We start from the raw sequence: 20,309 nt of genomic DNA, 5'->3' as shown, positions 1-20,309 counted from the left end.
CTCTGACAGGCGGGCTTCCAAGCTCGGCTGGAACTAACTGGCAACTTTGCAGGCAGTTTCATTTGCTCACAAAGTGCTAAGCAGAGAAATAATATGAATCAACTACACATAAATGAGGTGGTTTGTAACCAAAAAGGAGAAATAAAAAGAAGAATACACTCAAAGGTGTCTGCTCCTTCGGGTTATTACAGCAAATAGCCAGGGCACATATCCATAAATGCAGCTGGAGTCTAATTTCAGTCTTGTCTTAAATAGTAGCACATTCACGGATTTCACTGGCATTATTCCCAATTTACATTCCAGTAAATTGTACCATCGCCATTCCCTGTGTCCATCCAGGAGCAGAGTTCCCACAGGTTCAGGGCTCCAGAAATCCCTGCAGGGGCTACATTTCTTGGTCAGTCCTGTCTCTACACCTGGGAAAACGGATGCTTGCCTAAAGCACAGGCTATGATCCATACGTATCACGGCCCCAGGGCAGAGCTACTTTTACAGAGGGGAGGAGAGGAAAGAACGTATTTGTCCCTAAAGCTGGCAATTTAAAGCAGTGTCTCTGTTGATAGATGGTCTATCTTTTTGTACAAGCAGTGCTACAAGACCAAGCTGAAATGCATTTGTGGAATGCTTTAGAGATTATCCATGTTAGAAAGCACCTCTCTATATAAATTATTGCTATTATTATTAGTCTCTAAAGTAGATTTCATCCTGCAGAGATGCTACCTTAATAAATCTGAAGATTATTTTAAAATGTAAACAGTTTGTTGGAATATTCAGCATTCAAACTCTTCCTGTGGCTGCTGGAAAGGTATGAGTCCAGGAGAAAAGCAGAATAAACCTTAAAGCTGTAATGAAAGCAAGTTAACTTCATACCTCTTCCCGGTCTTATTGCTACCCACAGCACAACTATTAACTTGGGGGGCTAGATTTGTTTCCATTACAATACGTATTACTGCACGAGGACATCAGACTTCCAATGCTCTATACGTTTTCTGAATCACGGCAACGGGGTGCCCTGCGCTGAGCTTATCAGTATTCTCTTATTTGTTTGGCTGGCCCATGCGCTTCTCTGTTTGCAGCCTGAGTAACCTTTATGGAAGCATGGAACAGTCAGGTGGTTAACATATAAAATACTGAGAAGGTCAAAGCGTGTCCTAGATGACCACATTTCACATTAAAATTCAAATACATCACTGTTATCATGTATTGTAATGAGAACATGCAACAGCATGGAACAGTGTTTTTTTAACAAAGGTATAAATATAATAATTTTCCAGTATTCTGTGAAATGTGAAATCTTCTGGCCGTACTTTCAGAATAAGACATTTTAAATAGCAATCCTACTTCCAGAAGCATCTGATTTCCACACTCACCAAAATGAGGCCTTTTACATTTGTATTTTCTATTGGGAATATTCCCACTGCGTGCTTCTGTCACCAGCTTGCAGGTGAAAAGGGAATGTTACATATTTTTCACTTGTTCTGGGTAACATTTTAGGGAGTTAGAATAAATATTTGAAAATGTGTGTCAGAGAATTTTCCTTAAATTGCATGCCAGAAACAAACAATATCTTTTGTACCACCGTCACACCCCATACCACTGGGTAAGGGGAGCTCTTACCTGGGTGAGAGCGCAAAGGTAGAGCAAAGTCAGTCCTGTCCTACTGAAGGCACAATGAAGAGAACAGACTGCAGATGGGCCGGGGGAGGTGGATAAGGGAGGAGGCTTGAAAAAGGGGACATATTTGATCAGTATGATTTTTTTTTTCCTTAATTCTTATAAAAGGATAATATAAAAGTGCTTTTTTTCATTCGTAAATCACACATTTTCCTGTTCTCCATATTATCATCACATACTTATGTACTGGTTTCCATGTCTGCCTCGTTACTTTGCCTGTAAACTCACAATAGCTCAGATCTCCCGAGAGAATAAATTTCATTGATCCTAATATATACAGTTATGAATATAGTTTTTAGTGATATTGGCATCAGAGAACATCTGTTTACTTTGAGTTAATCAAGATTAATATTTTATCTTCTGTCTGGCTAAAACACCCACCTATGAAGCATTTTGCTTCAGTTGTAAAGATGAAATCTTTAAGCAACATAATATTAAGCACATAACAAATTTGACAGGGTTGTATCAGGGTACTGTATGATTAAGACTGATTGTTTTGCTTCGTAGTCAATCCCACCTCAACATCCTGAAGTAACTCACGAGTCTATGACAGACGTACACATACAGGGGCATGCTTATACAGACAGATGAGCGTGGCATCATGGACACCTTCTGGTGATGTAAAGAAAAGTTGAGTCATGCTTGAAACTTTCCTCCAACTCTTTATTTTAATAACTATGGCACAGGGCAACTGAGAGCAGACAGGGAATTCTTGTGGCCTCACTGACCCGTTTTCTCTCAAGCGGTCATTGCTAGGCTTATGGAGAACTCTCTTAATTCCTCCAAGCAGGTACCCATCATTAATACGGGCAATCTGGATGTACGATTTCAAAGCCTTAAATTCCTGCTCTCAGAAAACACGTCTGTTTTGATCTTTCTATGCAGCCAACCAGTAAAAATGTTGCACATATTTTCTGCACCTATCCAAAGAAATTTATCTTTCACACCCTACTTCATGCCATATGTTGGAAGCTGAAAGAATGAAGGATTTAGCTGTCAGTCTCTGAAGGCAGTACAGGCCCTCTTCCAACTGCACACAGCGTCAGATCTGAAAGTATGACATTTCACTTTAGCTTCTGTCAGCACTATCTGCAGTGTATCACTGGTGCACTGTTGAAAATATTCTTGATAGGCAGCTCATATCCGCTGGATAAAGTGCTCATTAATCTTGCCTTTAAAGTACTGAGAAGTTGGGTGGTAAAATTCTTAAGCGAATGCGCTCATCTCCAGCACCGAACGCATGTTCCCACTGTATTTCCCAGCCAACAAAGTCACTCTTCACACAGCCGCCCGTGAAGCTATTTCAGCTCTGTTTGTTTGCTTTAGGTTCGCTGCTTTTCCTTACAGAAAACCCCTTCCTCCCAATCGGTTTTGTGTTGGCAGCGGGGCACAGCCACTGCAGCTACATGAGTGATGCTGCAAAACAGGAGCCCCAGCCGGGTACCAGCTGGGGAAGGGTTTCACCGCTCCCGCATCCCTCTGCAGCACACCCGTGGCTGCCTTAGGATACAACCTGCCTCGCAACAAACAGAATGAATCCCCTCGCTCACACAGTGGAGGTAAATCTTGAAAGAACGCTTTTGAACCGCCTCAAGAAATAAATGCACGGGGTGATTTTTACAACTGCTCTTCCCCCCATGCTTGAATATTTTGCTATTTAGCAGGAATAGTTCAGTCTGCAAGAACTTGGTTCGCTGACAAGTATTTTTAAAATGTTTCCACAAAACAAGGACACTTCATGAAACATTTAATGAAAATATAGATTTTTGCTTGTTTTTAATCCCTTCCCTATTAATAAAAGATTGGTTTTTTTAAAGATTCACCATTTATTTTTCTCCCTCTGCAAACTAATACAGTAGAAACAGACAGTAGGTTAGGCATTTGCCAACAAGAAAACAATAAAATGAAACAGGATAATATTTTTTTGCCCCCCCCCGCACCTAAAACTCCCTGGGCAGAAAACGTGTGATATGAAAATTCATTTTGACAAGGGACTATCAATCACTTCTGGTGATGATCCTCCAAAATTTGTTATTACTGTTAAACTATTTTATGCTTATATCAACATTCATGTAAGAGAACCCGGCTTCACAGCAGAAAATACTTCACTAATAGATGAAATGCTGCATTTCATAATAAAGTCAAACGCATGTTTTGGATGGAGTCTTCCAGCAGAATTCTATTAGGAATAAAAGGCCAAAGAAGAAAACAAAATCTCAAAAGAGACCAACCACTCTCTTTCAAGGCAGATTTATACTGTAAGTGATACCCATAATAAAATAACTGAATGCCATTTAGTTTAGCTTTATTAATCTTTGTAGCCTGCGAATATTCCTACACTAGGTAGATATGCTGGTTAAATCCTGCCATGCCCACTTACCAAGCACCACACTAGACGACCACATTAACCTGCAATGATCAGCTACAGCAGAGCCTGCTGAAGCCTCAAAACCTCTTAATTTCAAACCAAGCTGGTAGGAAAGTGCCTGCACCAACTCCATGGCTACCTGAGGTCCTGTAGGAGAGATGCAGAACGATGTTCTTTGAGTCATTCACACGAACGTATGAATGAATCAAAGAACTTACCCAGGAATGTTCCTTAGACTCCATTCATGCCTGTGAAACAGAAGCACGGGCTCAGCATCCCACTCTCACTAATGCCTGTGCCTTATTTTCTCAAGGTAAAGCAAGTTTTGATCTACAGTCTGACTGTCCACATTCAATAACATGTAAAAATGTTTACATCATGATTTCATATGCATGTAAAATCCTAAAACACAAACACTTTACTAGGGGACCTCTCTCAGTAATAACATTCAGCCACAAACTCTAACAGCTTAGCGTTAGCTACCCTCTGCCAATATCTTAACATATATATTCTTCACAACCCATCTGCTTTGGAAAAATCTGGCAGAGGAGAAGTTCTGGCAGCGCCTATAAGCTATGCCCTACGGCACACGGAGGATACGTGGAATACACCGTGGACAGCAGGTTCTCCAACAAAAACGTCCTGTGCCGCCGTGCAAGCTGACTGACAGCTCAAGCCTCGTAGCTCTGCTGTGGCTGTACCAGCAGAAAAGCAATCTCCAAGTCTTTGCTGAAAAACACCCTGTCTTCATTCTTATCTTCCCTTTACAACTTCCAGGCCCCAAGACCATATGGCAAGGATAACCAGCGGGCTACTACTGGTGTCAAAAGTGCCTTAGTAAAAGAGGAAGCATGCGTGCCAGAAACACGCCTCCCTTGAGAAGCCCGCTGCAGGAAATTTGGAAACGAGCCACAGAGACCCCGAATCTATTGCTCACCACTAGCTTGAGAAAGAAGGCACACAAGGTCTGAAGAGGACCACCTGCTCAGTGAAACTCCTCCGGATGGAGCTCTGCCATACTTATCAGCTGGCTGGGATCACAGGGAAGGAAGCACGGCATTTCAGGAATACCAACCAGACAGGGCCACACCGCTTAGAAAGAACACTTTAGCGACAGAAAACATCTAAGTCAATGTCTAATTGTCACCCAAATGACAATACTCATATTTTCTGCTGTGCCCCAGGATGCAAGAGGCGCAGATCAACCCGTGCGTGGTACATGGGAAGCAAAGAGAGAGACCTCACAATACATCTCCCTCCTGACTTATTAATTCCATAGACTGTCTGGAATTGGAGTTTTGAAAAATAAGGCTTGACTTAGCCCTACAGAAAGTAGTAAGAAACTTGTACAAAATGCCTTTTAAGTAAAACCTGTTGAAGCTTTAGACCTCCGTATGAAGTCTTCACACACTCCATCTTACAAAGGTCAAACATCCAAACAAGAATTTGACTGATGTACAAATTTAATGACAGATGCTCGCGTACACTCAGTGTGTGCGTGCCAGAACGATTGTTCTGTCCATCAAACTGCCATTCGCACAGAGAGATCCCCTGAAATGGTCACAGCCTATAGATGCACAGCTCTGCAGGGATTTCTACCGGCAGATTTGCACACGTACCTTATCAAAAAGCAGAGCTTAAATAAATGTGCTCAGCAGATAATGCTTCGCCCATGGCGTCTAGGTTTGGTTCTACCCAAATAGTAGGCTAAAATAGAGTGGGGGCTAACAAGACAGATCTTACCCCGAAAGGGCAACACAGCAGGAGATCACTGAGGAGTTCTTTAGAAAGGCACCTATTCGGTACCCGCACACCTGGTGGGTCTAACTCGCCTGAGACAATTTAATTGTACCACACAAAATAAACAGCTCGCTCTGCCATGTCAAAGCATGTAGCTTCACTTATCAGCACCTAAGCCATTTTCGGTGAAGCAGAACTGAAGTGTTTACGTGAAAGCTGCTTATGTGGCCAGCCACTTGAGAGCTCTCACTTTAAAGTACCATGAAATAGGCACGCTATTATGGGAATCAGGGACGTTTCTCAACCGAGGGCCAGCTGGCAATCACAGGGAGACCCAGCTTCATCTTGAATGGGATCTTGCGCATCTCTCCCTGACCTACCGCACATCTGGATAAAGCCAGAGCATGTTGAAGGTTTACCTCCGGGGTAAACTCTCCTCTGTAAAGACCGGAGACTCCCGGCAGTGCCTTCGAAAGGGAGAGCCCCGCAGGCAGGGCCGCAGAGCGATCTCGGGACGCTGGGGAACGTTTCATGAAGCTGTACTCGATACTGTCTTATGTTTTCGATTCTCTACTATTTTACTTAGTAGACACATTTGGAAGTGTTAGAGTTTCCTCTGTGAAATTTAACTCACAGAGAAAGCTCTCTTCTGACACATTACAAATTTCAATCAAAAAGTTGTAACTTGCTGGAAGTGCCACGTACGGTTTCCTATTAACCTTCCAGTGGCTACCATCACGCTATGTTATATAGGAGATTCAGTTACATTTATTTCCCTCAGGAAGTATTTATACTACCACAATAGGTAAAGCTGGCTTGAAAAATTCTGAAAGAACCTGAAGTATAAATGTCCTGTGATAAAGTTGCCATGAAGCGTTTTGACTTCACTGAAACAAAACCTTACAGAAGGAATATTTAAATATTTCCAGTTGAAATTTTTCAGACACACAATCACATGACAAATTTCCATTCCTTTTTTGGGGGTGAAGTGCCAAAATTTCTCCAACAATGGATATTTCCAATTTTACTGCGCTCCTGCCTGAGGCTCAGTTTGCCCTCAATTCAGTGGGAATACTGAAATCCAGTATATTCACAGTAATAAATCTGTATGTATGTTAGAAAATGCGTATTAGCAACGGCAATTTCCACGTCAGTACGCACCTACTGACAAAGAACAGTTTCCCAGTTCTTTCCAGTCACCCAGCTACACAGCCAGTGAGTAAATAAGGAACAATCTCTCCGTATCTTGGAGGAGGCAAAAACTCTCCTAAGTTATTCCGCATTTGCAGCCTCCCCATGCCGAAGTCAGCATGCACAAAGGCAGCTGGACCTGGCACATCGGGCACGGAGCAAGGACCATCTTTCCAGCTCTGCCAGCGACCTGCCCCATGGCACCCGGTGAACCAAGCGAAGCACTTCTCTCTGTCTCGCACCCTAAGGATATCGATGCTTTTCTTACCAAGTTGTCAGGAGATCTGGGGCTGAGGGGTGATCCCATCTACACTCCAGTCGTTCCTGTGACTGTGAGACAGTTTAAAACATCTCCTCTAGCCCATCCCAGCAGCTGTAAGAGTTTAGCCAGAGGCAGTGTGGACCTTAAGCACAGAAGGCTTGGGTAAAGGCTCTCTAAACTCTGCCGTGCTCCAGCTAGACCAGCTCCTATCTTGTTTTTCTATATGACTAACCACAAATCTAGCAGTGAATACAGTACAGACCCACTATTTAGAATGCTTGGCCTTATTTGTCATTTCTGTTGTGTTTCATAGGAATTTCTTTCCAGAATGCGGTGGATATATTAATGATGGGGAAAGCTGCTATTCTAACAGCAATACAGTATCCCAATAATGCTTTTGTTTCCAAGTATTTTCATCTCAAGACTACAATTTCAGGCAATTAAGCATTTCACCATCCCTGGGAAACAAGTAATTATTGTCACTTCCATCTAACAGACTGAGGATCTGGCAAACACCAGTTGCTGACTAAAACAGAAACTGGAAATGGGATTTTAGGAGTTGCTGGGAGCCGTCTCTTCCAGCATGCTGCACCCTACCCGCGCCAGAGGAAGACAAGGGGTAAGACAGTGGGAAAACTGGGCAATTTCTGCTGACCCCAAGAACTGCGGATCAGCTCGGTTCCAAGCAGTTTCAAGCTGCCTTTTATTTACCAAGTATGGTATTTCGAAGCTGTGAATGCTTCTCAGCCATTTAAATGCCATACTTCCCGTTGAAGATCCTCAGTAAATTCTTAGTGTCAGTGACATCTTGTGGCAATGAGCTCTTTGCTACAGCATATGGCAAACGCCGGCACGACAGGGCCAGGCAGAAAGCTCAGGGCCAGGCAGAAATCCTGACTGCTGGCCCCTCATGTACTTCTTTGGCCCAGTGCAAAGCTAAACCCCGAGCAGTCAGAGTCTATAACCCCCTTCAGTCTACAACCCTTTATACAAAGGGCTGCCCAAGTGAAAATATATAGGGTTACACCAAACCCAGAAACTAGCCATGATTTTTCAAATTTCTTGTCCTTTGTACCGCTTGAATGCTTGGGCTTCTAAAGTCCGTATGAATCATCCCCGAGAGCTTCCCAGCTCGGTATGCAAATTTGGCATAAAATACATTTAAAGACATTGTTTGAGTTCACAAGGACTCAAATTATTTTGTTTTCTCTTTTTCTCATTCTTTCTTTTGTAGAATAAAAAGGGATTGGTGCATGTCCAGCTATCTAAACTGAGCCCGTTTAGGAAAAAATGTTGACAAAGGAGAATGTATATTTTTATAGCTCTGAAATCCATGCAGAAAATAAGTATTTCTAAGATAAATACCGCAACTTCATAACTTCAAGAAGTATTTGATGAAACAAAATCAATTTTCTTTAGCTGCATTTCATTGCCTTCTGTTCTAATACTTTCTTTTTTAGACTTTCTTCTGTCACTTCATGTTGTTGGTCTAGTGAGTATAAAAAAACCCACCGAAAAGTCTATGGCTTGATACACAGTCTGCTTAAGCAAGTGGGAATCTTCTTCACTCTCAGCAAATCTGAGGGCAAGCCCTTCGATAGCCTTAAACAGAAGGGCATTTTTGCATTCGGGTTGTTTCTCAAACACTCGCAACGTTCAGCTTATTTAGACATCTTTGCACATAGCAGCACTTGCTGTCAGTGGGAATTCTGTATCTCAGTACTGTTATTAAGCTAAGTTCCATACAGGTCGCTTGCATGGGATTTTAAAAGCTTGGGGAAAGAAGGATCCTGGAAGGAGAGAAACAAAGGAAGCACGGCAGACTAGAACTAGGTAATTAGGTACGTTCAGATTGCTAAAAGGTCACAATAAATGACACGTATCATCTGAAATACGTAGGCGTTTTCATCTTACTGAATGCAGAGTCTTGCGCTGTGAAATACAAAAGACAGACGACAACCAGCCTTTTACAGCCTGAGGAGAAAACATATAGGAAAGGCAGAAATTTTACCAGATAAACGGCAAGGCATTAGATAATTCCAAGTAACTCTCAGTCTCTTTTGTTTGGAAAACTTTCCGAATGGTCTGCTCAGTGTCTGACACAGATTTCAGGCACTGGAAATCCCACTGCTGTATGCTACAGCAAGACATTTAAAAATGTTCATTTCTCACTGCAGTCATGTCTCAAAGCAAACAGGGAATGTTCTGGAAAAAACACTGGACAAAACCAAAATTTTTCTCAGTTGCTATTTGAACATTTGTTCAGACTCTTGCCTACTCTCCCGATAATTGTTTCCCATTTAGACAAGTAATTAAAAAGCAATTGTGCCATTTTACACGTGTTACCATCAATTTACTTTTCCACAGCATATCTGAAAAAATGCAAAATGAAAGCACTTGAGCCTGGATTTAGACAGTCTAAATTCCACTTGAGTACCTGCACCTAATGTTTCCAATTAACGAGGTGTCTCTGCAGACCCGGCAACCAGGAATCAGGAGCCGAAAAGCCTGAAGTCATCTGAACCTGGGCCTCCGTGCAAGCACCTTGTTGCAAAAACACCCCCTTACCTGTGAGGGTTTGAATCAGCAGACGGGTTTCTGAGCCGGGGCATTGCTTCCGTACACAGTTTCAGTCAAGGTTAGTTCATTGACTGAATTTTAAGACAGGTTATTGATGATTTATATTATAAACAGGCATAGCAACTTTTTTTAAAAAGAGTATTTATCCATAACTGATTGAGAACTTCCCTGTCACATTCATGTAATACTCAGTCCTTCAACTAACTCAAAGAAGGCTACGCTGAACTGTTGTAAAAAATGGTTTTAGTAAGGACTTGTTGAAGAAAACCTTAAGAATGGAACTTTTCCTATGAGGAACAGATACCTGAACTAGATAGGGAAGGGTTTCTGAGTACTGAGGGAAGCGTCTGATCTCTACTTAGCAGCAAAGATGAAGGAATGTAATCTATCCCCTGAAGGGTTCCTCATTCACAACAGGCTGAAGATGAAATGTTGGTAACAGAAATCTGGAAGTCCCATGGCTTCAGAAAGCCAAAACTCTGTGGATGTTTGTCACCAAGAACTGGGTTTGTTTCCATGCCATATTATGTCTGGTTTGCATGGGATCATTCTCAAGTAATATGGCACCAATTGTAAAAGCCACACACCTCCACAGCTGGGTGACAGCCCGCTGTATTTGAGTGACAGCCCTCGTATTTGTATGAACCAGGGTTGCTGAAACAAGATGGGCCGCTGACATCTGTGGCCTTTGGAAATGCATTTTGTAACATCAGCACGGAGAGAACACAAGCACGAAGTTCGGATGTCTGCAAACAACATGAACCAGAGCAACTCCAGGAATGTGCTAGAGCAAGGAGCCTGTGCGTACTCTGGCTGCTGGGAGAACACTACGAATGCATTAACTCTTCTTTTCTTACTCATTTTGCTCAAGAGGGACACAGCAAGGATGGCATTTCATTTGCTCACAGACAATAGTCAAGGTTTGACTGGTGCATCCACGTCAAAGACAAACACTAAGCACACATGTACGGGAGAGAAAAGCAGCGTCATCTCCTGAAGACTGTTGAATCCCGTGAAGCCACCTGCGAAGCCTTCCAGGAACAACTCGGACTCCACAGTCAATGCAAGTCTGTTGGATTGGCTCAGTCATCTTCAAGAAGGCAAATCACTGTAATTCCCTTTCAAGGCAAAACAATTTCAAACTCTCTTTCTGGAAGTTAGGCACCTAAGCACAAGTGGCCTTATTTCCAAGAGTAGCAAGCACCGAGGCTCTCAAAAAGATGAATGGAAGCTGTGATTGCTCACCACTGCTGACAATCAGGTGGCTTGTAGTTAAGTATCTACATCTGCAAAAGGAAAAAGCTGGCTCAAAGGCTTCATTTTTACTGCAAGTGCAAGCTGGGGTATTTGAGTGCAGCCAACAGTCTGAACGTCTTCCTTGCAAAGTCATGCAACCTCCAGCAAAAAATACTAAAAGCGTCACATGGGTAATGCTCCTATTCACAATCTGCAGTCGTACCTTCCTAAATATTTTAAAAGTTTGTCATCAGTTGTAGGCATAGGTACCCAAGAAACGTGTGCCTTCCGCACTGCAGGTTCCCACGGGATCCCAGCATCAGGGCAATTCTGTACCTACACTGAAGGGAATGCTGCTGACTGAAGCCCATTTGCTGTGAAGGATGGACAAGAAACTAAAAATTTCTTTAAATAAATTCCTTTAAGTTGGATCCATTAGGCTGGAGCTCACTTAGGCTGTATATTCTTGCTGTAATTGGGGTGGGGCTGTGACTTTTCAGATATGCTTAATAAATCTTCCTCCCATTTAGTCCATTTACTCTAAGAATCAGCTGCTCAGTAAAATACAGAGAAGGATCACTTCTAACCAGGAAAACAGAATCAGCATTCCTTGCTCCGAGATCCTGTCCTTCATGGATAGAAAAGAGTGCGCATAAATCTAGAATGGTGGATCTGAAAAGCCGAAATAGGATTTATTTGGATGCCTTCCACACACTGCAGCTACATTTCATAACCACTTACAGTGCTCACTAAATTGTGATATGGCTGTTCTTGAAAACACACACTTTTCATCGGGGGGGATAATTAACTGTATACCTTCTACCCACTCAAGAAGTATCAGACTGACTACGCTACACGCAAGAGCCGAAATCTGTTGCCACTTCACTGTAACTCTTCTTGAAAAGGTGTTTAAAGTTCTACGCATGATGACAATTCAGAAATATTTAAAAACACACCCTAGACCCCTTCTTTGCATTCTCGCCAGTATCTCCATTACCACGTTATCTCCTTGTTCACTGGCAAATTTTCTGCTTCTACACAATTAAAATGAGGAAGCATCATTCTGTGAATAGGGAATGTCCTGACATCTAAATCAAGTAAAAGAAGAGGGGAAACAAAAATTTGTTTTAAAAATCTTTTCTTTTGGGAAAAAAAATTAAAAAAATAATTTCATCACGTATAGCACAATACAACAGTTCAAAGCCTGACCTCAAGGAAAGCAAGAAAGAAGAAAGTGAATATTGAGAAGGGTGTCAGCTACTATACCTAGGAGAGAAGGAATTAAATTAATGAAGAGAAATTAAGGCTGACTATTCAGATGGGGGAGGAATTCGTCATAGAGAGGCTTCTTTCTCTTAATGCAGCACAACACTCCAATGCATGCTTTTTGCCTTACGGAAAGATTTACAATCTCTGAATGTGCGTACTAGGTGCTGGACTTCCTATGGCTTTCAAAGAGAATTAGATGCCCTAACTGTCCTCTACGCCTTTGGAAGTTTTCTCTTCAGACCCTAACTAATCCTTATTCATTTCACTTGGTCCATTTCCAGGCTGAAAATTAAGCACTCAAGTGCTTTGCATAAGATTACGGGACGATGTTGCAGAAGCAAGGCTGAAGTCCCACCACGTGGAACATTTCAAAGGACCAGCGCCCCGGTAAATGCACAAGAGTTGCCAACTGATCTTGCTCGGCAGGGTAGGCTGGAAGGAGCAATTCAACACCTCTTTTCCATTTCTGTTTCTTTTAACCAGAAACCCAGTTATGTAATGACAAACCCGTAGTTTCAAAACAGAGTTGCAGCTTCTGTGCAAACTGAAGTTTTTCCTAAAAGGAGTCTTATTATGCTCGAAGTACAATAGATACTCATGTACCTACGAACCACCATTTTAATTTTCCTTTTTGCCTCATCAAGTACTTACTGAGCAGAAGGTACTACCTGTGATAAATGCTACCTGTCAAGACTTTACTTTGATCATGCTTCAAGAAGGAAGGATTTCCAAATCATTTGCTTGGAAATTTTTAATTCTTAAGTGGGTTGTTTGTTTGCCTCAAAGGAAGCACTAACCTATTTTACATTGTCAAAAATCTATTTTTAAACGAAGTTTTCCTTTGTACTAGAAACATTCACTAAAAATACTTCTTAGGCTCATTTTGTAAAATTAAAATGAAGTAGATGTTTAAACTATCATCTGATTCAGCAGCTCTGTCATTGTGCTTACCCACTGCCTACGGAAGGATCAAATCTGGCCAATGGCTCTGTTCACCTGAATTAGGGTGTTGAGTTAATACTGTCATTTGTCATGGCACCGAAGTCCCGCTAACTGTGTCAAATCACAAACAGGACAGATTCCTAGTTTTGCTTAAAATTCTTTTAAAAGTCACAAGCAGAGCACAAGTATTACAGCCCTCTCACTAGCCCTTCCTATGGTTTATATTTAGTGTCAAAAATAAAAGTAGGAGGCTTGGTGTGGGAGGTGGTTTAAAAGGTCACCTCTATAGCTTATAGAAAGGATTTGCCTTGCTTCACTAAGCCCCAGACACTGTACTTCAATTTTACCAGTTAAATTCGACTTTGCAGGACTGGGCGGGAGGGGTGCAATTTATACAGTGTGGTCAGCAGAATCCACAGTGCAATGCATCACAGCCGAGCAACTGCAGGAGCCTCCCTGGGCTTGGCTCGGCACAGGATAACTTTGCAGGAGAAAAACCAAAGCAGCCTGTTTTTCTTGTAAAATGAGATTTGGAAATACATTGATATTCTGAGCTGTCATGCTGTAAGTGACTGGTAGCCTTTTCATGGAATAAGACAAAAAAGTAGCGAGGATGCTATTATAATCTAAATATCACCTGTTAACAGAGGGATCCTAGCACCAACATTACCTATTTTAATCAACAGTAAAAGCAGTAGCAGGAGAGTGATTCTCTTGGTAAGGGAGACTTTGCTTTCTGCATTTGGAGGATGCTCTTTTCCACTCCTTCCTGTCATGCCTGAGGGAATTATTCACAGGAAACACAGGAGCTAGACCCCTTTGTTTTGCACTTGCTGTTCTTAGACTCAAGAATTTCATTAAAATCCTTTCACGTTAAAAAAAGGAAAATCTTGGAGAAAGGGAAAAAATAAAGCTTTTTCCCCCATTTTATTTACAGACACTGCTAAGCCTCCTTAAGCTACTTTTGACTCGCTGTCTCATACCCCTACAAAGCAGATGTGAAGAAGGCAGATATATAACAGTACAGCACGCACAGCAGGGCTGCCAACTGTCAATAAATTTATGAACAGTTTGTAGATCTACAGGAGTTTTGTGAAAATTCTTATTCTTTCAGTAAAAACTGGCAAGCTCTCCTGCATCTTGGCAAAAAAAAATATATAAAATTACAATTTGAGAACATACTGGTCTACTTCCACCTGGGGAAAAAACCCACAAAACATAACCCTGATGTTGCTGGATCAGATAATTTCTGCATGGAGCTCTCTTTCAAATTCCTCTGATGTTGGAATGGATAACGCAGTTGCTGATGTTTAAAAGTAATTGGCAAATGAGTTCTGCAGGATACTGAATATTGTGCAACAGAACGTGAATGCAGTTTAGTTAACCACTAAAATAGAAATACTTTGTTTCAAAAATAACTTACTGACACTGGAGTTTTAAAAATAACCACCTAGAATTACTTTTATGACTAATCACATGGGATATTTCCCTTTCTGCCCCAAAACTGGGTAGGTTGATATTCAAATGCTAATCTGCACAAACAGCTATGAGCTTTATTTTCACTGATCAACTTGAATGTGTAAAATCCGTGCTTCCAAATGTAAAGGCTGTACCGAAACTACTTTGCATAACTGGCTTAATATGCATGAAATTATAGGGGCATCCTACAAATTAGTCAGTGCGTGCTTTGTACTTGCACCTGTTTCAGTATCTATAACCTGCCATTTGCCTGTACGGGTTCTGCAGGCAAAGCCACACACCTGGATACCCAACTTACATAAACCGCAGTGTACAGCCTGGTGCAGGTATAATTTCAGCGATCAGCTCGCTATCCAAATACATTTAAAACATCAGGCCACAAACTCCCTTGCTCTACAGCTAAATCTTCAGTTCAGTTTTTGCCTCTCAATTTTATGGATCGCCGAGGTTTGATTTAGGGAAGTGCAGCAAGAACACTACTGAAGAGAAACCTTGCCTACAAATTTTTATTGGAAGAGAGTTGAATTTACTCCAGCTGGCTTTCTGCAAATGTAACAGGACAACCAAAGATTTTACATTCAAGATTAAGCAACATTTTGAAGGCAGGAAGCATGTCTGCCTGCAACAGCATCTCATGAGGTTCCACATCTCTTACTGCGGTTGAAAAAATCATGGAGAAGCTACAGACTGTCCATTCTTCTCAGTAGCTTTCCTGGTCCTATAGCTAGCAGTAAAAAATTTTTAGGGCTCATGCTATCTGTCTGGCTTCACAATCATTTTGAACACTTACTCCAACCACTAACCAGGTGTTAGCCATGCTATGTTTCTATCGGATATATTTACCGGCACTAAGTGTTCAAGGCCAGGTTGGATGGGGTTTTGAGCAGTGAAAGGTGGCCCTGCCCATGGCAGGGGGGTGGACTAGATGATCTTTAAAAGTCCGTTCTAACCCAAACCAGTCTATGATTCTATCAGGGACTTAATAAAATAAAATTAAGGAACTGAGACTGTCTTAATCTTCTTCCTTTTTTTTTAGTTTGGGTAATGATCAACATGGGCCTTTCATAACAGTCTATTTGTATTCTTTTTGAAAGTTATTTTAAATGTGTAAATTTGAATAGTACAAGTGAAATCAACTGTAATGTTTCTTAGCATCCCGACTGTCAGGAATGGTGTGTGTGCATACACAAACACACGACCTGAGCAGGGGAGGGAAGCAGAGGGAGCAAGAGCACACACACATACCCAGACAATCATTCTGGTGGGAAGAAAAAAAAATTGCCTTATATCAAACAGAGATTAAGTGAATTTCTGCCACTGCTGAATGACTTGGGAACTCTATTCACTTTAATGTACTATGAGCTGTCATTCCCATCTTTATACAAAGCCACTGAGTTTCTCAAGAGCAGCCTGAAAAAGCATTCAACATTTTCTGTACTTTCTATATGTTTTTTTTTTTTTCCATTAAAATGATACTGCTGCATGTTAGCAGCAATAACGCAGACCTCTTGTCTCCCCCCTGTTTTCTGTTTGTATATATTATTTATGGGCAGCCTGGCTCCAACCCTTGCATTTAGGCTACCTAACACTTGCTATTTTCAAATATTATTGTGACCCTTTTTGAGTTCTTAACACTGTCATTGTTTGCAGCTAGCCTCAGAAATTCAAAAAAGCCCTGAAGGCTTTTCCTCGGTCCATGAAATTCGTTTCAGATTTGACGGGTAATGATTTGAAAATCTCCATTTTGTTCTCTCCCTTTGTCAGCAACATTTTGGTAGGCTCCAGATGACAGCTGGACACAGGGAAGTGCCACGTGCAGGGCTGCAGCCTTCAACGCAGTGGCAGCAGCACACTTAACCAACCTGCAAGAGCTGAGTTTTGAACTCCGCTCCTGCCCTGGCCAGGGATACGGTTCGCGAACCTGCAATGCGGTGGAGCCACGCTGCGACACCGGTTTTAGCCCATCCAAAATAAGTTCTTCAACGTGGCCAGTGGTCACACGGCTACACGACACCTTGGGACTGCTGAACTCGGGCTTTAGATCCACCCCTCTGCACTGACTTTCCAACGCCATGTCTGTGCCTTAGATATGACTCCACACAACGTACATTAACAGAGATCCTGGGAGACCGGCGTCAACCTTTCGCCCATTTGTGCAACAGAAAGAACAGGCAGAGCATTAATGGCAACTTAGCTGTATGTGCTCACGAGTCCCCAAATCCCTGTCCTACCACCAGGACACCAGACCCAGCTCTTGCTCTTGGTGGGTCAAAGACTGAGTCAAGAACAAGCTGCAGCTATGAGCGCACCAGCCATTTACAGGAGGCAGCCCAGGGGGAAGCAGCAGCAGCAGCAGCTGCCGTTTTGCAGCCGGTGTGTACCTATGACAAGAACACTTTCAGCTCCAGTAATTCTTTTATACTGCAGTAGGGACAAGATGACAAATCTGATTATATTAAAGTCCATTCTTTCACCCAGCTTTCCAAAATTTACAAGTTTACCGTATGCTTTAATGGAAGAATAACCTGCCTCTTTTTAGGTAACTATTGTTTCAGTTTTAAGGGATTCAATCCTTTCACGCATGCATTGCCATGTATAGTGAGAAGTCAGCTCCTGTATATTCATGGGGAAATGCTCCTTTTGCCAGGAGCCAGCGCGGTATGCCTGATATCTGGCAGATAGCAGTTCAGTAACGTTTGCAAACGGGTCTTCTTCATTTAGGGGCATTTGTACCCAAATTTTAAAAGATACTCAAGTGACTGTTTACTAATTATGCCAAATTAACATTAGAAGCATACATATATATGTTAAAAAAATGCAGGGAGGGAGGAAGAAAGCTAGATAGAGAAACAATCTAATGTATTTTGCCACCTCACAATTTACCTGTATTCTACTGCATCAGATTTTTTTTTTTTCCCCTTAAATTTCAGAAAAGACACATTGCTCAGTTTGTCAGTGAGAGAAAATTCATACTAGGTACTGCAAAGAGCTACTTACTGGCACCGTATACAATTTGTAGGTAATTCACATTAAATTATATCTCCCATTCCACTGTGTATTACAGAACAAAAGATATGCCTGCAAGAATGACAATGTTACATCTGCATAGAGAGCCTGTGATTATTATACAATAAGGTATATTCTTCCCACATACATCTTGTGGAAATGTGGATGCCCTAAATCAAGGGCCACATTTTGATACCACTTATGTCAATGGGACATTGCCACCAAATAGGACAAAAGATAAATTTCTCTACCAATTACACTGAATATAAAAACAGAAAATACATTGGAAAGAAGGGCGGTGGAGGGTTTTTTTTTTGGTTTCTTTCCTTTTTTTTTTTTAGGAGGGTAAAATTACAGATCTAGTCTAATCTTTTTTTTTTTTTTTTCTCCTGGTACGTGGGTGTCAGGATGTCACAGGTGCTTCTTCACCTCATGAAATATGATTTTGCTAATGTTTCCTCACACTATAACAAAAAGCCAAGTAGGCGGTATGTACTGGCTTCTAGAAGTGCAAAGTCCCATTACATTTTGTAATAAATTCAAATGTGGTCTGCAGGAAATGAAAGAGTTTATTCTGGAGAAGGGATGAACTTTTACTCTTCAGCATCAGCGTGCACACACTTGCATCTGTGCTCACACATGCACTAACACCGACCTATGGAGGAACCCCAAAATAAGCATCAACAGCAGCAGAAACCATGTGTCATACCAATTCAGGAGAAAATTCTGGGGCATGTAGGTGTGAGGCTATTTAAGGGATTTCCAAAAATGTCAAAATGTTAGCAGATTTTTGTTTTGTAAATATGCAGTTTTCAGCACATGTGGAGGCAGTGTTGAAGCACAGATAAACATTTTGAGCCTGGGTCAACACTGACTTTTTCTTCCCCTCCTTATATAAAGGAGAAAAAAGCAGAAAGGCAGCTTATCAGAAGGATTTTATAGAAACCCGAAGCATGGAAGACAGAAGTAAAAATCCAGAGCAATCTCTTGCATTTAGTAGAACAGCCCTTCCTAGTGTTAACAGCAAAACCCTAAGTCATTTCAGCAAATTTTCTCCTAGGAATATTCAGTCTACAAAAGCAAATGAGAGACATTCCCCCCCAGGTGGGTGGCAGCAGATAGAGGATAGGGACTTTGTTGCAGAGGAATTACTGGTTCTTCCTTTCTCCCTGGTGAGGAGGAGGAAGAAACAAGAATCCCGCTGGGAACGTGAGGAGCAGCATTGCTGTCGGCCCCACTGCACGCGCTTGCAGAAGCGGGTCTGCATGCCTGTAAGATCTCACCGACGGCCATCGCTGGCCCCCGCTCTAGTGGGAGTTTCAGAAAAGCCCTGTACGCACCGTCAGAGGAGCAATCACGAGAGAAGTGGAATATTTTTTGAGATGACTCTCTTCCTCACGCTACTTTCATCAAATATATAAAAGATGAGTAAAAAACCTAATTACAGTATGTGTATACATGCTAGCTCACACATAACTAATCCCTGTATTAATGAGTGCAGTATTTTAACATTTGAATGCTAAGGAATCGAGTCTTTGGAGAGCTTTTTGAAAACACCAAGCAGTTGGGGTGCCTGATGTTCTTCCTCCTGAGATTTTGTCACTTAGAAGATATATATAAAAACGCTCCTTTCCAAAGCAAGGCCCCAAATGAAATTTTTGCCCCGAACATCATCCTTCATAATTTGCATGTAGTTAAACGCTTTCCATTTTCTGTCAATTTTAACATTATTTACAGTACAATGATGCCTAGCTTTAACTGAATATTTAAATAAATGCTTTCTAATATATGAATGCTTAGTGTTTGCAGTAGTAAGAGGCAACCTTGCTACAGTTAATTATGTCCTACTTTGGTCTGGAGTTTATTTCAATCATAAAATAACCAAAGGAATGGGAACACAATTTCAGCTAGAATTGGATGTTTACTCATACACAATTAATAAGGCCCATATCTAATTTGCATTCCAAACTCCTCAAATGAATCTGTTTAGGCAGGAAATAACATGCCTAATTGGTCTAAATGGACAAGTTGCATCCTGTCAAAAACCCTTCCCTTCGTCAGGTGAAGCCCCTCTAGCCTACTGCACCGCATGTGTAACTTCTGCCAGGACGTGCGGGAAGGGGGTCTTTTGGATGGAAAAAAAGGTCAGTTCCTAGAAGGCAAACGAGCAAGAGGAATAAAATCCCTTATGCTTGAATATTAATTACTTATATGCGAATAATAAGCATGCGCCATGAGTCTAAATGATCCACTCATGTTTGTAAATGAGCTATCCATAGAGATTATTCCCACATAAACTTCTGAAGACCCAATCTTGCTGCTGCTGAAGTCAACAGTAACATCTCTACAAACCGCAGTACGCTTTGAATTTGCCAGACCCATAAGAAAATATTACAGTCTTATCATTACAGGATAGCATTTCTCAAACTTCAGCCTCACTGTCAGTCTCTCCAAGCTATGGATACCCAAATCCATCCTTCCAAACAACAATTTCATTAATTCCTTTCAAAATACACACGCACGCAGGCATACACGTGTTATTCGAACCAATTGATTTGGGGA

The 20,309-nt window shown here is 41.6% G+C and overlaps 1 protein-coding gene across 1 annotated transcript in view; it reads right to left on the bottom strand.

Annotated features, from left to right (window-relative positions):
* CDH4 (cadherin 4) overlaps positions 1–20,309 on the bottom strand; it is a gene marked incomplete at both ends in the record, with an annotated part of 463,510 nt that overhangs the window by 213,139 nt on the left and 230,062 nt on the right. The window lies entirely within an intron of this gene.

Source organism: Platalea leucorodia, assembly GCF_965183815.1.
Source record: "Platalea leucorodia genome assembly, chromosome: 13".
In the NCBI taxonomy this organism is placed as follows: domain Eukaryota; kingdom Metazoa; phylum Chordata; class Aves; order Pelecaniformes; family Threskiornithidae; genus Platalea; species Platalea leucorodia.
Note: the sequence above shows the minus strand (reverse complement) of the source record. Positions and strands in the feature narration are given on the sequence as shown.